Genomic DNA, 15,851 nt, shown 5'->3' with positions numbered 1-15,851 from the left:
CCCCGTTTTAGTTTGAAAACTCTGGGGTTGTGTTTTATTTTGAAAACTCTGGGGTTGTGTTGTAGTTTGGATGGACAGAAACGGGGAGCTTTGGAAACGATGATGTAGACACCAACAGTTGCTCCCTGATTGGCTCACATCAGCCTGGACTACCAGTGGTGAATAGAACATGATACTGAATTACAGTGTTATTGACCCTGTTCTCTTTGCTAGCAGCAGCTGTTCAGTTAAATTCTGCATTTTCATGCTACAACTGTCATTGCTGTTCCTGGTTCGTGAGGGCTCACGCTGTATGTGTAAAAACAGCCCGTCGGCCCTTGCGGACCGTCCTGGCTATTGACAATTGTCGATAAAGATTTGTTTGAAAGCTCTCTAACAAGGCAGAGCAAGTGTTCTGCCTTGATCATTTGCGCAGTCCTTTGTGCCGAAACACACAAAAAAGCGTCGTGTCACCATGGCATTTCCAGATGTTCTGTGCCACTTCGTGCAGGCGCAGTGAGAAAAAATGCACTGATGAAGCTGAAATTCAGCCTGACTCTATAAAATGAGTTGTGCGGCTCAAACACGGGCTAATATCATAGGCCCAGCTTTAGGCCTAAGCCCTGAACCCTCACAGACTTAACTGATGTCACCTGCTGAGTGATTGAACGTGTGCATTTCATTGTGAGTTTGGGACTTTTGATGGTAAATTTTATTCCCTCCCTTCACTCCCTGTTTGCAAACAAAAAAGTAATAATGTTGGATCAGATCTGATTCAATTTGTATATTTGGAATTCATCATCATGTGATCATAGGACAAATAACTCCAGTTGGCTCTGAACCACAGTGAGCTCTGTGTTTGTACTGTCATGAACTGTGTTCTTGTAATGTTAACATTAGGGTTCGTTGCTTTCATGCTTGTTTGTGAACTGTTCTTCTTCTATCCTATTTTTCTTGCATTTAATGGCCATTGGTTGCTGTTTTTTACGCTTCCCATGTTTAATGTCACAATGCTATGAATTTTGGGTAATTCCCTCAGGCATAAAGGGCTCAAAATGTCTGCTGGAGAGCCCTCATGCCCTCGGTGGCTTGACAGTGGGACAGCCCTAAGTCCTCATGAACTTACTGGGAATGCACCTCCAAGTCTGTGAGTCTGTGAGTCTGTGAGGGGGGGACATTGGGATCGTTCCTGCTCAGTCCCCCCTGATGTTTGGCCAGATGTGTTTCTCTATCTAAGCCTTAGTTTTTCCCTTCTGCAACATTTCTCTGTAAGTTTATGAAATTTTGGTCTTATCTAAAAATTCTTTTGATCCAGACTTCTTCATGTCAGAATGATTGAGGACACGGTGCTTCTCGGGAACCTGCAATGCAGCAGAAATGTTTTTGAGCCTGGACACAGTCCTGTCTCTGAGCTCTGCAGCAGCTCCTTCCTCCTCATGGTTTCTGCTCTGGGGCCAGTTTCACAGAGACTGGTCTGTAGTGTTGGTCCAGTCTTAATTTTGCTCATTAGTTTAATGTTAGTCAGATTTTTTCACAAAAATAAAGACTGGCTCATTTTACGCCAAAAACATTAGACACCTTACCCCGAGGCTAACTCAGGTGTAAGAACAGTGTTACCATAGTAACAATCAATGATGCATGTACTGACATAGCTAACATTGTTTTGGAGAGAGCAAAGAGAAGGGTAAGAGTTTTTAGACAGCTATTTTTTTTTATCAAATCAGATTTTTATTTTACTTCTTTTTTTTTCACTCTTTGCTGAATTTACAAAGTGTAATGTTCTTGTAACTTTTGAATCCTTTCAAAAGTCAAACAGAACTCATTGTAACAGTTCAATTTAAGATAGACAAGAACTAAATTGCTTTGTGCAACTGATGAATTTAGACATTATCACAACAAAGCGAGGACTCAAAATGCAACTCAACATATTGAACAGTGGCAGGGTCTTTGATAAAAGCTTGGATGGTGCACAGGAAGAATGGGAGATGGATGGGAGAATATTCGCTCCGATATCATTCACTCTGTCCACGAAACATTTGAAAGGTTATTACAATCAGTGTTGAAGAAGACCGACACTTGTGGAGCGGTGGGAGAGACAATGAGGATTCAAACTGATTAAAAGCTCTGCAGCTGTTTGACCTCTGGCTCCGTGGGTTTCCATACGCACTCGCCGTCCTCCACCTAAAACTGAGAATGACTCATTAACCCAGAGTGAGGATTAAACAGATGAGACTTGTCTGGTGTTAAAAGGACACACTACATCCAATACAGAGGAGCATTACTTCATTAAATAACCTGAGTCTCCACATCATCACAGTGTGACACAGCACCTCTGGGTCCAACAGAGGTGCGACATTTTCAACTGTGCTCTGAGGCCTGTACTACGAAGCCAGTTCATCATACCCAGGATATGTAACGGGATGTGATAGGACCCACGTGCAGCACAACCAAACAGATGGATAGTTTGAAATGACATTTATTGAAATACCAGCAGAGAGAACACACACAGGTGGGTATGAGGAGTCGAGGATGGGGTCCGGGGTTGGAGAGCCCGGGGTCCAGTGCGTGGAGCGAGGGGACTGCGCTCACACACACAGGGGAAAGTTCTTGGACCCGAAGGCTGGAGCTGGCGGTGCCGAGCGTTAGAGAGCAGGCTGGAGATGTCGTTGAGGGAGCTGGAAAACACCCAACAGCCACAGGGACGGGCAGACGGGGACCAGGAATCACACAGGCAGAACTCGTGGTCGGTGACAGAAGGCTGAGGTATTTACCGGGGCAGAGACGAGGCAGGATGGTCAGGGGCGAGCAGACTCGAAAACAGGAAGTCAGTCCGGGGATAATCGCTGGAAAGTCAAGCATGACGCTGAGAACAATCTGGCAAGGAGCGAGTGAACCAGGGATGTATATATATTGGTCTGATTGGGGATCGAGTGCAGCTGGGGGCAACAGGTGAAGACAGTGAAGCTGAGTAGGAGGTGTGGCAAAGTGGAGAGTGAGAAATCGGCATAGCAGGCTGTGATGGGATAACTTTTAGTTATCTGGCTCAGCTGAACCCGACATTGACCGTCCTGATAACCTGTAGTACAAAGCAGGTTATCAACTGGCTCAGTTTTCCTGGGTTCACCTGTTCAGCTACGAGCGCGTTCATGTGAAAGAGGCGGAGTTATTAATTATAAGCAGCATCGTCTGAACCATGAATGAAGTTCTTGATATGATATGAGAAGAAACACTGATACTTGCTGGTACGTTCAGTTATAACCACGTCCAAAAGTGATATTCAACAAGGTGAAATGTGAACAATATGATCACATGACTGCAATAAAAAGAAATATTTCTGAATAGGATAGGATATATTGTAAAGTAGATGAATTATCATTATGCTTGAGTATTTTCGCTCTTCAGTCTGATGATGAACAAACTGTTATGAACATGTGATGCAGATAAAACAGTTAAAGTTAATGTGACTGTTTCTGCTGCAGAGAGGAGAGAAAGAAAAGAGAAGTAGTTGATGTCTGATGAGTCAGAACGACTGAAATGTTCAAAAATTATAATCATGGAAATAATTAACATTGTGTGGATCATCGTTCTAATCAAAGACATCAGAGGTTTAGTATTTGTTTCCAGTTAGCGTTACAGAGTCTCCTCATGTTGCTCTGAGCTGCAGTGATGAAGAAGAGAGTAAAAGCATCGATACTGTCAGGAATCCTGTCAGATTAAAGAATATTTGTTGAAAATGAAGCTATGATAGTTATTATATATTCATTTAGTGTGATAAACTCTCCTCTGTTTGTTAGAAGCTTTGTTTTAAAAGTGGACACATGCAAGGTTTGGAACAGCACAATTATTACATTGATAAATATGTACTACTCATTTATTGATCACTTTATTCTAAACTCTTTTGTCCCTGTCAGGATCCTGTAGGAATGCTGGCTCAGTTTTTCCAGTGATCTGATTGGTCAGTAGTTTGGCTGTTTTCATCTGATCCTCTAAGTTAAGAGGAGTTAAGAGGAGTTCAAATCCTGCTTCGTAGTACAGGCATCTGGTTAATGATGCAGCTGTGAGACAGATTTTTGTGAGGGAATGTGTTAAGAAGGAACATTAAACTTATGATCACTGACAAGGAAATCCTGAAAGTCAACATTATCAATAGTTAGAATGAGTCCAGAGATAGTCCTGCTCCATGTGTCAATTCTCAAACCAGAGAAATCTGTGATTTTAATCATGGTAACGCTCCGTGTCATTGGTCTGCTGTCAATGACATCATATCCTCTATGATCATGTGTCAGTGTGTTTGTCTGACAGAAGCTCAACATTGACTTTTATCTAGTTTGAAGCCACATACACTTTTTACACCGTGGTGGTTTTCAACTATAAATTTAACCAGATGAGGATTTTAGTCACTGGAACGTCGGATGGACTTGTAGTTGTCTCAAATTACATTTCTTTGTTTTTTAAAGTATATTTTTGGGGGGCTTTTGTGCCTTTATTAGACAGGATAGTAGAGAGACAGGAAATGGGGAGGCAGAGAGAGGGGGAATGGCATGTAGCAAAGGCCGTCCGATGCGGGACTCGAACCGGGGCCAACTGCAGCGAGGACTGTAATTTTTGTGAGAAATCTTGAGTAATGGCTAAAATGTGTTTTGTAAGGTCACACTGACCTTGACCTTTGACCTTTGACCACCAAAATCTAATCAGTTCATCTGTGAGTCCCAGTGGACATTTGTGCCAAATGCGAACTGATTCCCTTTAACAGTTCTCAAGATATTGCATTCACAAGGCCAAAACCGTATGAATGTTTGTGCCAAATTTGAAGAAGTTCTGCATTACTGAGATATTGCATCCATGAGAATGGGACGGGCGTACGTATGGACAGACAACCTAAAAACACAAAACTCTGGGACCTGGATTTCTAAAGCATATTTGCTGTTGCCAGGAGTAACCCCAGGTGACTTGTCTGTCACATGGCTAACTCATGTTAAGGTTGATGTTCACATTCAGCCATGCAGCTAAAAGGAGGACCTACATTCAGAACTACAAGAAGGTTTCTCCACTTGTCTCACTTGTAGGAAAAATACAACTAAAACCTTTCATAAGCAGTCACACAACATTATTCTGTTCAAATATTAAGAAAGCAGACCAAGAGTCATGTCACTGTTAAAATACTCAATCCTATTAAGCTACAGTACCGCCTGTACTTGTTCTCCACTGCAGTTGTTCACAGTCATTAAATTAACTGAACAGAGAGTGAATTTGCAGCAGCTTTGCTTCTCACAGGGGACCTCTCTACTTTCACCACTGCCTTCAGTCTCTCATTATTTACAGAGAGAGGACTGACTGCTGTGGAGCTGAGGATGAACCATGAGGTGATGACAACATCCAGCTCTTTTGTTACCGTGGCAGCTGGAGATCATCCACTAACGTTTGGCCTCTGAGTGATGGTGACAGTGAAAATCTCTGCTCAAGCTTGTTATGTTAGATTGTTCCTGCGAAGCTGCTGTGTAGCTAACCTCTGACCTCCCTGCAGAGGATGGGTGTTGGAATATGTTAAATATAAAGAAGTGATTACAGTGTGGACCAGCATCCTGTTTATCCTGGTGTCCTAATGTGGTACTGCAACTAAAATATTTCGGTGGCCTAAAAAATGTCTTCATGGATCAGTACAACTGATCACAGGACCTTTACACAGCCATCTCAATGTAAAGTCAACTGGTACATAATGAAAGACAACAGGGACTTTAAGCAATGACAGTTAAAGTGACGACTATGGCGTATTCATTCCAACATGTTACTGTCTGCCCTCCGTCTGTTACTTCAGCACCACGGACAGCGTTATGATTTCATCAATGCACAGCACAGTTAGGTTGTGGGCTGGAAAGGGTTTTGTTAACAAAAAAAATGAGTATATATATATATATATATATATATATGGTGATGTGGTACAAACACATGGTTTTCACGAGGTACAGGGAGGAAGAAGGGCTTTAATAATCGGGTGTTTTCATAAATGATAAATGATTTATGTATTTGTTTATTTAATCTATTTATTTTCTTCTACTTTATGTAAATATATATGTTTGGGAAGAAAGACTGATAATTGAGTAGTGGAGAAGGGGTAGGTTTAAATAAGCATATGCTTCATCCTACTCCTTTTCGGACATGTTGGGTTAACATTATTATTTTTGTTTTGATTATTGTTATTGGATTTGTTTGTTTTTCAGTTTACTTTGTGTGTTACTCGCACATGTTCGAAATAAACTAACTAACTAAACTATATATATATATACTCATAATCTATAAAAATACTAAAGGTATAATTGAATATAAACCAAATGACAGTCTCAAATCAAAACAACAATGTATAATTACCCGCTAACTCTTTAACATATGACAGGGTATGGCAAACTAGTCTTTCTCTTGGAAAGACTAGTCCACTCTAGTGGACAGTTGGGCTACAGCGGTAAGAAGTATCGATATAGAATCTACATCATCGCATCATGTTGCAGCCGTCCCTTCAACCATCACTGCTTAAAGACCTTACTATATGCAGACATTTTTGGTTAATGAAGTCAGTTTGATATTTTAATTGGGATGAATCGGTGCCTGGTGTCTGTTAAAGCATTTTTACCCGATGGACTTAATATGTTTTTTGTCATGGTAGCAAAAGTGACAAGTCCCTCAAACTTGTTGTGATACACACACACACACACACACACACACACACACACACACACACACACACACACTCACACACACAGGAGGACAGATCTGAACCTGAATATGCCACATGCAGTTGGGTGCCAGCAGCATTTTGTTGTACTTTGTACAATATATATCATTGTCCTGCAAACACAACAATAGCTAAAGCTCTTGGCAAGACTGGCAAGTAAACAGCTTAATGCTAACATTGGTTATTTGTGACAGCAAAGCCTACAAATGGCTCCTTTAAAGTTACCAATTAAAATACAGTGGGGTCAAAAAGTCACACCAAATTGAAAATCTATAATATTTTAAGGTAAACCTGGAAATAATCAGAAAGTTGGAGTATTCAGAAATATTTAAAAAGACAAGAAGTTATATCATTGAAATGAAGGAGAAATATTTCAGATTTTCCAGAGTTTCTAGGTAAACTGGTCAAATTTTAGCAAATCTGGGGCTTGACCGACTGGACTCCTTCGTACAAAAGCAAAAAAAGAAGATTTTCCTGTAGTGATCTGAGGATGAGTAGTAGTTTCTAAACCACTTTGCAGGATGGAAACTAAGGGGAGGGCTCAGAAATACCAGCATTCACTGTGGATGACTGGAAAAATATTTACTAATGAATCCCAGTGTGAGATGACTCCAGTATCAACCCCCAGGGCGGAAAAATGAAGCAGACACAGAAATGTCAAAACCTACAGTTCCTCCACTGAGCACTGGAGTCTGGCTCCAACAGTGAGTCAGTCCCCATAGACTCCCATGTTAAAATGTCCAACTTTACTAATTTCCTCCTTCATGACAACTGTTTATATAACTCACCTGTTTACATTTTATTAAGACTTAAAGTGACACTTGGGGCTATTTGATGTGGGGTTATGTGAGATAGTCATACATAGTCAGTGTGTTAACCGCTGTACATTCGGATCGGCGCAATGCCACAAACCAGCATGAACCAAAGTCTTGGCTCCACATGCCCCTCCTTTTTGGATTAGCTGGGAGTTAGGAGTGGAGTCAGACTTTGCGAAGATGGTGACGGTGGAGCAGCTCACTCAGAGCTTCAAAAATGCTCTTCAGAAATCTGTGGGTGACGTCACAGAGGCTACGTCCATCTTTATTTACAGTGTACGGATGTATGGCAGTGACAAATGGTTGTATGTAAGGAAAGGAACAGGACAGAGAATAATACCACAGCATATCAGCCATCAGTGAAACATGGTGGGGGGGAATATTCAGGTGTGGGGGTTTGCCTCATCTGGAGTCGGACACCTGACTCCACCATGACCGAGGAGGGGCACCATTCCATACGTTCAGAGACATGCTACACCCTCGGTTTGCATCTTTCATACTGCAGCAGGATAATGACTCAAACTGCTTAAAGACCAGAGAAGACCAAGAGGTCTTGACAGTCATGTACCTGACCTCAACCCCAGTGAACATTTATGGAGCTACTTGAAGACTGAGAAAGCTGAGCACTCTGGGAAACCACAAGCAGCTCTGTGGAAGATTGTCAGATCATGCTGGAAAGCACGGGTCATCAGGTTTCGACCATGCAGCTCGAGCGCATCATTAAAGGGGATACTGTCTTCTGAAAGTCATGTACATTTTCAAAGACTCATCTTTTCACTCCTATTGTTAAACTGATATTATCCTGTGTAAAGAAAAAATGTGTTACATTCAAAACTAATGCAAAATAGAATATCCCTGACTAATGGACCCCCCTGTAATTTAGATACGTTTGAATTAAGCCAACTGCAGTTGCTGTAAAACATGAAATATGTAAATGCATCTCCAATACACAAATACATTATTTCTCTGTCGGTAAATTGAGCACTGTGCTTCTCCTCCCACTTCTTTTCAAAATTATTTTTGGCAATCTTCTCCCAAGTGCTTGAGCCCCACCCATTCCCTCCCGCTGTTAAATCGTTTGATTTAATTCTCTCTGGAGAAGCTTTTAACTTTGTTTTCAAAAGTACTGTGTAATGTTATTTTTTAATTAATCTTTCCATTTAGTGTATGCATGTAATGTACCCATGTTTAATCAGCTTCTTGGTTATGGACAGGGTAACGCTGCCACACCATATAAAGGGCAGATGATGGTGTTTAGGCACTGGAAACTTTTTAAGAGAGGCTGGAGTATTCGCTCAAAGGTGATGTTTATTAACAAAAAATATAACCAAACAGAGGAAAAATTATACCTGGGAAATTCAACAAAATAACTTAAGGCATATCAACTTGCTCTCTCTCTCCACTATTGACCACTGGCTGGTATTTTACCTTCTCCCTTAGCTGGCCCATACTACCAGCTCAGGTAAGTATGGGAATGAGCTAAACAAATACTTGACTCCCTAAGCACTGTCTTTTACTACAGAACAGATTTACCCGTCTTCCCATATACTAGAAATGCCCAGTCCCTCAAAACCAGTCACTAATAATTCCTGTACTTTGCAAACTGGTAGAAATTACCAAGAACTGCAATGGTAATGGTTTGATTGTTACGTATGGAAATAAGGAGAGCCAGAACCCAATTGCAGATGCAGAATATGAACAAAGTTTATTTACGAAAAACTGTAAAATCACCAACAGGGAAAACTAACGAATGACCACTCAAGCGACTGCTGAGGGAAAAAACAAACAAAAAAAAAAAAAAGAACAATAACACAAAATACCACGAGGGGCAAAAACTCTAGAATAACTGAAGTTGTCCAGGAGGCAAAAATACTCACTAGCACACCAGGAATAAACGCTGGAAATACAGAGCGGGAGGCGAGGCAGGTTCTCGTGAATGTGCAAGGAACAGCAGGCATGAGAATGAATCGTGTGGCACAGGGGAATGTTTGGGAGAGGCTTAAATAACCAGGCTGATTGCAAGAAATCAGGAACAGGTGATGGCAATGAGGCTGCTGCCGAGAACTGGCCCCGCCCCTCCGTGCTGCCCTGAGTGAGAGAGGAGACAGAGGTTAACTGGAGGCTCAACACAAAAATAAATCAAAAACCAAACCATAACATTGATCTCATTAATATATATAACTGGCTTGCATCTGGTTCAAAGGAATCCTCAATGCATGCACATAATGCATGAAGGGCAGATTTGAAAGTGGACATTTCAAGGAATAACTGGTACTTAGTCTGCAAGGAGGCTCAGACACAAACAGCCAACACTAACCTTACTTCACTGTAACTGGCTGATGCTGACTTCAGTAACACCTGTCAAATTAAATGAATATAATAGTAATATATCTGACATAAGTTTTAAATGTAATAAGGTTCAAAGAACATTCATACATGGTAATTGGAGCGTGACAAGATATGTGTATTTATCTATATATTGTGTAATATGTTGCATAATAATGCTAATGGCTGTAAAATGAAAAGTCAATAAAGACATTATTAAAAAAAAAAGAAAAGAAATGCCCAGTCGCTCACACCATCATGATGCACATGATGTTTCCCTTCAGAAAAAAAAACCCTCTCACAATCAATGTATTGAAAAATCAAAACCTGAAAAATGAATAGAAACATTTGACTGAAATACAGAGGATATAACAATAATGATAACAGTGATAATGTAGGGTATATTAATGATTCCTTAAAGGGTTTGAGCAGACCAGGGCGTGGCCTGGCTGATGCTGGGCCTGATCACAGCTGTTTCATAGCTTCTGTACTATATAATGTCGATCTCTAGCTGCACATGTACACACACACACACCGCTCTCCGACTGCCAATATCCATACATATTTGCATACATTTGAGACATCGTACACAATTATATTATTATCGACTTATTATAGAAGCTGAGGCTGTACTTCCTACATTAAAAAAAAAACACACCCTTGGTCATTTTTGCCATTTTGTTTGTCTTTTATGACTGGCTGTGGAGGCACCTTTGGGTGACAGTGACCTGGCTGTTTCATGACATTCTTCACACCTTGGAGGAAGAAAACAAGCACCGGTCTCCATCTGTCCTGCTGTCATCATGTGTTTTTGCCACGTCTGCAGATACAGACACTTTCAGAGATGAATGGGACAATCATCCCTTAAGTTCAGACGGAACAACTAAACACCCAATCAGCTCTGGGAAATGGGCCAAACCCAGCATCCACTCAACAACCCTGAGGTAAAATGGGAGAAAATGTAGTTCACAATCAACCCTGTGATTTATATCTGATTTAAGTCATGGTCAGTGCTTGTGCTCTTCCATATCTACAGTATTTACAGCCCATGTGCACTGAACTGTACAAAGTGAGCCACCTCTTTTGAAACCATTGTCACTATGATGCTAAACCACCGGCACTTTTACACCATGATACTGTGTCCATTCGTACTAAGATAAACTATACTCAACTATTTTTGAGTTTAACTACAGTCATTGCTTTTACACAAGAATCACAACTATGTCACTATGATTATGGTATCATTAAAGCTATTACATCCAAAGTAATGATACTAGTCCTTCAGCTAATACTTCCTCTACTTAAAATGGCACACAGCAGCCAAGTGCAAAAGCCACAACACAAATACAAAAGCAACAACATTAATGCAAGTTAAGCCACAACACAAAAACAGAAGCCACCACACAAACGCTTTGGCTTTTGCATTTGTGTTGTGGCTTTTGTGTTTATGTTGTGGCTTTTGCTTCGGCTTAAGCTTTTGCGTTTGTGTTGTGGCTTTTGCATTTGTGTTGACCCTCTTGGGCCACCATAGCGGTAAGAAGTGGTCAGTGAACCATTTGGAATGACCTCCATGTATGTAAAAAATTTGTAACATATGATCACATCTTCATCATCTTCAAGTTACAATTGAAGTTACAATTATGAACAAACACAACTAATCAACTAACCAACACTGGACAAACAGTTATGTGGTCGAATTTCCTCAAACAATGTAAGGAGAAAATCTGCTTTGCATTTTGTCTGAACACACCTCTACAGTTGCAGCTGTATTCCCAGTACCTGGCTGCCTGAGTTAATGACTCCTGCCACCTCCTCATTGTTGCCTGCCCTGATCCCTGTTTTGGTTTGTTTGCCTTTACTGATTAACTTCTCATTAGCAACCATTATTTTGAACTTCGACCAAGCAAACATCTTTTACTCCATCTGCTCTGTGCACAAGTTCTGCTATTGAGTCCTCACATCTGGATTAATATTACATTTGTGCTACAGTTTGAGTTTTACCTCTGACAGTAATATCAAGTATCACCTCCATCATGCTGACAGTGATTATATCAGAGAACTGCAAAGTGACATTATGATATTTTAAGGTTGGAACATGTAGCCTTTTGAAAGCACCTTCATGTTCTCATTATCTACGTAGGAGAATGCTGTGTTCCAGACAAAGCTGAGAGCTCAGTCATTATAGTTAAAAATAAAAGAGTCACACTTCAAAATGTGGTTTGGGCGGCTGTAACACAACGGCAGAGAGGACACACTGACCCGTGAGAGAGACACTGAGAGCAACACAGCAGACATCCGCCACAACACATGCTACAGCTATGTGAACTGAGAGTCATTACAGAAAACCTCCATCAATAAAACCAACTGAATTACTAAAATTACATACAAGAAATATGAGGGGTGTTGTTTTTGAGGAACCATGGCTCAGGTGGTAGAGCAGGTTGTCTGCTGATTTCTGGGTTGGCAGTTCGATCCCTGGCTCCCCTAAACTGAACCTTGTGTCAGGATGGGCATCTGGCCTAAGAATTTATGTCAAATCAAATATCTATATGGAGATCTGGCAAAACAACATGAGAGATGTTCTTTACTAGCTGCTACAGGAGGTAGTCCAGTAACAGGACATGGTACAATGACTTCCCCTGGTGACCCAAGATGGCTGCTCAGGAGAAGAGTGGTAATCCAGTGAAGTTGATTTTCCAGTTGTTGTCAGTCATATCCAGGAAGAGTTTGGAACAGCTTCTGAATTCAGTGGAGGGAGAATGGAAAACATAAAGATATGGTTTGATACTAACAAGTTATCATTTAATTTAAGTAAGACTAAGTATAGAATATTTGGACAACTAGTTAACAGCTTAACAGGCTGCGAATGCTCCTGCAAATGTATCAGGTTTTGGCAAGACACTGTGTAGGTGGATGTGCTTATTGTCCTCAGGTGTCCTCTTATTATAAATAAGACCCAAATTAACCTAAACAAACCAATTCATCTGATATTTTCCTACATCCCTGTTGCAGCACCAGTTCTTCTGCCTTCCTTCATCATCTCTGACACTCATGGACAGCAAGGAGGAAGGAGCCACTCTGCTGTAAATGTATTGTTGTGCAGATCTGGTAGTTTTGCTCCAGCAGCAGCAGCAGCGGCAGCAGCAATATGTCCTGCTGTAATTGGTATTCCTGAAATTAAGTCCCAGCTAATGAGTCAGTGTTTTCAACAGAGCTCGTGCTGATGGGTGGCAAACTGAGAACAAGGCAACAGACTGCGTCAATCTGCTGCACAGGAAGAGATGGAGAGCAGAGAGGAGCTGTGGGAGAGGCAGCAGCCGAGGAGGTGGTTTGTTCTCTCTGTCACATTGCTGCTGTCAGGAAGCAATCACACACACACACACACACGCCCGCGCTATTATATGTGGGATGTGTATATGTGTTCAGTTGTGTGATGTATATTTTCCTCTGCTATGGAAGAGCAGACATTTCTAGACCATCCTCTCTCTTTTCCTCTTCCTCGGTCATTCAGTAAAGGTCTGTGCAAACATGCCTGTCCTAGCTGACCTTTGACCTCTTCCCAGTAATGTCAGTGCTGTAAGTTTGTCTTTGTCTGGTGTTCACAGATGGCTGGTTCTTCTGTTCTGTTCAGACCTGTGTCCTCGCCATTTGCTTGATGCTGTTCTCCACAGCTGTCATGTGTGATGTCACGGCGATGTCATACATCACTTCAGTCTTCCTGTCAGCAGGCGTCCTGTCAATATGTATCTCTTCACTTCAGCCTATAAGTAGCTCTGAAATTAGTACTTATTAAGTATTAAGTAGGGTTGCCACCAGAACCAATACTTCGGTACCAAGTCAATGTCACGTGGCAAAAAACGGAACGGTACCGAAAAGTACCGACACATGACGAGATTGATAGTCACCCTCTTAGGAAGTAACATAAGATTGACATCCTATTGAGGGAGGCAGTTGAATGAGTGCGCACCACGCCCGCTTGCGCATCACAAGCAGGATGTCATTAACTGTATGAGCAACTTATCTCATGGTGCAAAAGTGTCTTACCTCAAAAGTGACAGTAATCTACCAAAAACGTGTAAAAGAACATTTACACTAATTACTGCATCACTGGCAACATTTCAGTGACTCAGAACACATTTAAGCACAGTTTCCCCGGCACATGCTCTGCGTCTGCCAAAGGGAGGATGAGGAACGTCCACTGCTAGGCTGCAGTCTAGCCGCTATAACAACTGGAAGATGGCGACAAGTTCAGGCACACAACTTGGTCCAGCTGCAGCACCTCGGCTCACCGAAAGAAAAAGCCAGAAGAGTCGCGTATGGAAATATATTGCTTCCGAGGCGGATGATGAAGGGTTGATTTTAGACCCGCAATAGCCCGTTTGTAAAGGTGCCTTCACACTTTCCAAACCTCAGTTGAAATGCTGTGCAATAAAAAGTTTACTGCATATATTTTAGCAAAGTATTGTTTACTTTAAATACTTGAAGGCTACATGCCACTGTTCTTTTTTGCAGCGTCAAAATTTGTTTATTTTTATTATTATATCTATTATATGTCCATATTTTTTTGTCTCGGGGCACTATAGCTGAAAAGCTGTGCAATAAAAAAAATGATTGTTTATATTCTAATTTTAAATTACATTAAAAATGAATTACAATTTTTTATCATTTGTTATTGAGAATCGTGGAATTTCACTGGTATTGGTATCGACTACTAAATTACTGGTATCGTGACATCCCTAGTATTAAGTATTTTGCAAGTATTGATGTCTTACAGATTTTATGCTTTCTATGTAATCATGTTTTTACTTATTCTTATTATTCATTATTTTGATTACCTGGTGCATGTCATTTCTTTGTTGTAGAGCACTTTTGCTAAATTTCTTGTATGAAAGGTGCTATACAAATAAAGTTTATTATTAATAATGTTATTATTATTATTATTATTCGATTTTAAACGATAATATAGCAGCAAACAACTTTGTATGCAACTATTGCATATTGTTTGTAAGTACTATTTGTATTTCTATATAGACCAGACTTTCTCTGGTCTTTGTTTTGGTATCCAGGATGGTGGTGTGTGCATGTTAGTGCATGTAAGTCCATCCTGTTAAACTGCTGGTCCTCCCCACCTTTATAAACACACAGGCTCCGCCCACAGGTGAGATACTACAGTTCAGTACACAGCGTTCAGGTGAAAGTGACCTTCCAGAACTCCCTCCTGAAGATGTATATTATGAAAATATTGGCAAATGTTGCTATTGATAGCTAGCTAATTGTCAGCATTGCTGTGGAGCATATCACAGCAATGCTAACATGGGCTAATGGTTGTGGTTAGATTGTTTTTTGTTAGGCTCTCATATTCACAGGCAGACTTTATTCAGTTGAGCTTTTTGTTGGGTGTTTAGCGGACACCTTAATGACTGAGAACATGAGGGGACGGGAGGGGGGTGTGGCCGACAAAGCATTTGCTTTGGTCTGAGATGCTGGTGCTCGACTGCGACATCTAGTGGCGGTAAATATCATATGGTGTTGAATGGTTTGTTGTAAAGAACCAGCGTCAGTCCTTTGTGCATCCTTTAAAAATCCTTAGAGGACAAAAATGTCTTAGACTGCCAGGGGATTTCCCATGATGCCCTCTCTCCTCTTCTTGTTTTCCATCTGCACTCATTCATATCCCATTAATACATGTTACTAACTCAGCTTCTTCTCTCTGTAGTTTTGTGCTTCCTCGTCTCTCTCCTGTTTGCAGGTCGTTCTGCCTCTTGACCTGTACAGTCAACATTTTTTCCTGTCTGTTTTTCCTCTCTACTGCCATCCAGTGCTGCTCATGGGGGGTGTTGGGTCTCTTTCTATAATATTATCTATAATATTAGTAGACCGTAAGATAACGACTATGATTCAGTGCTATATAAATAAAATTGATTTGACTACCCTAATTTCCCTGTCTCACCTTCTTCTCCCTCTCTCTTTCCCTTTCCTTCCTCCTCATGTACTCTACTGTCTTC

This window comes from Seriola aureovittata, chromosome 17 (genome assembly GCF_021018895.1).
Source record: "Seriola aureovittata isolate HTS-2021-v1 ecotype China chromosome 17, ASM2101889v1, whole genome shotgun sequence".
In the NCBI taxonomy this organism is placed as follows: domain Eukaryota; kingdom Metazoa; phylum Chordata; class Actinopteri; order Carangiformes; family Carangidae; genus Seriola; species Seriola aureovittata.
This window is presented reverse-complemented; position numbering follows the sequence as displayed.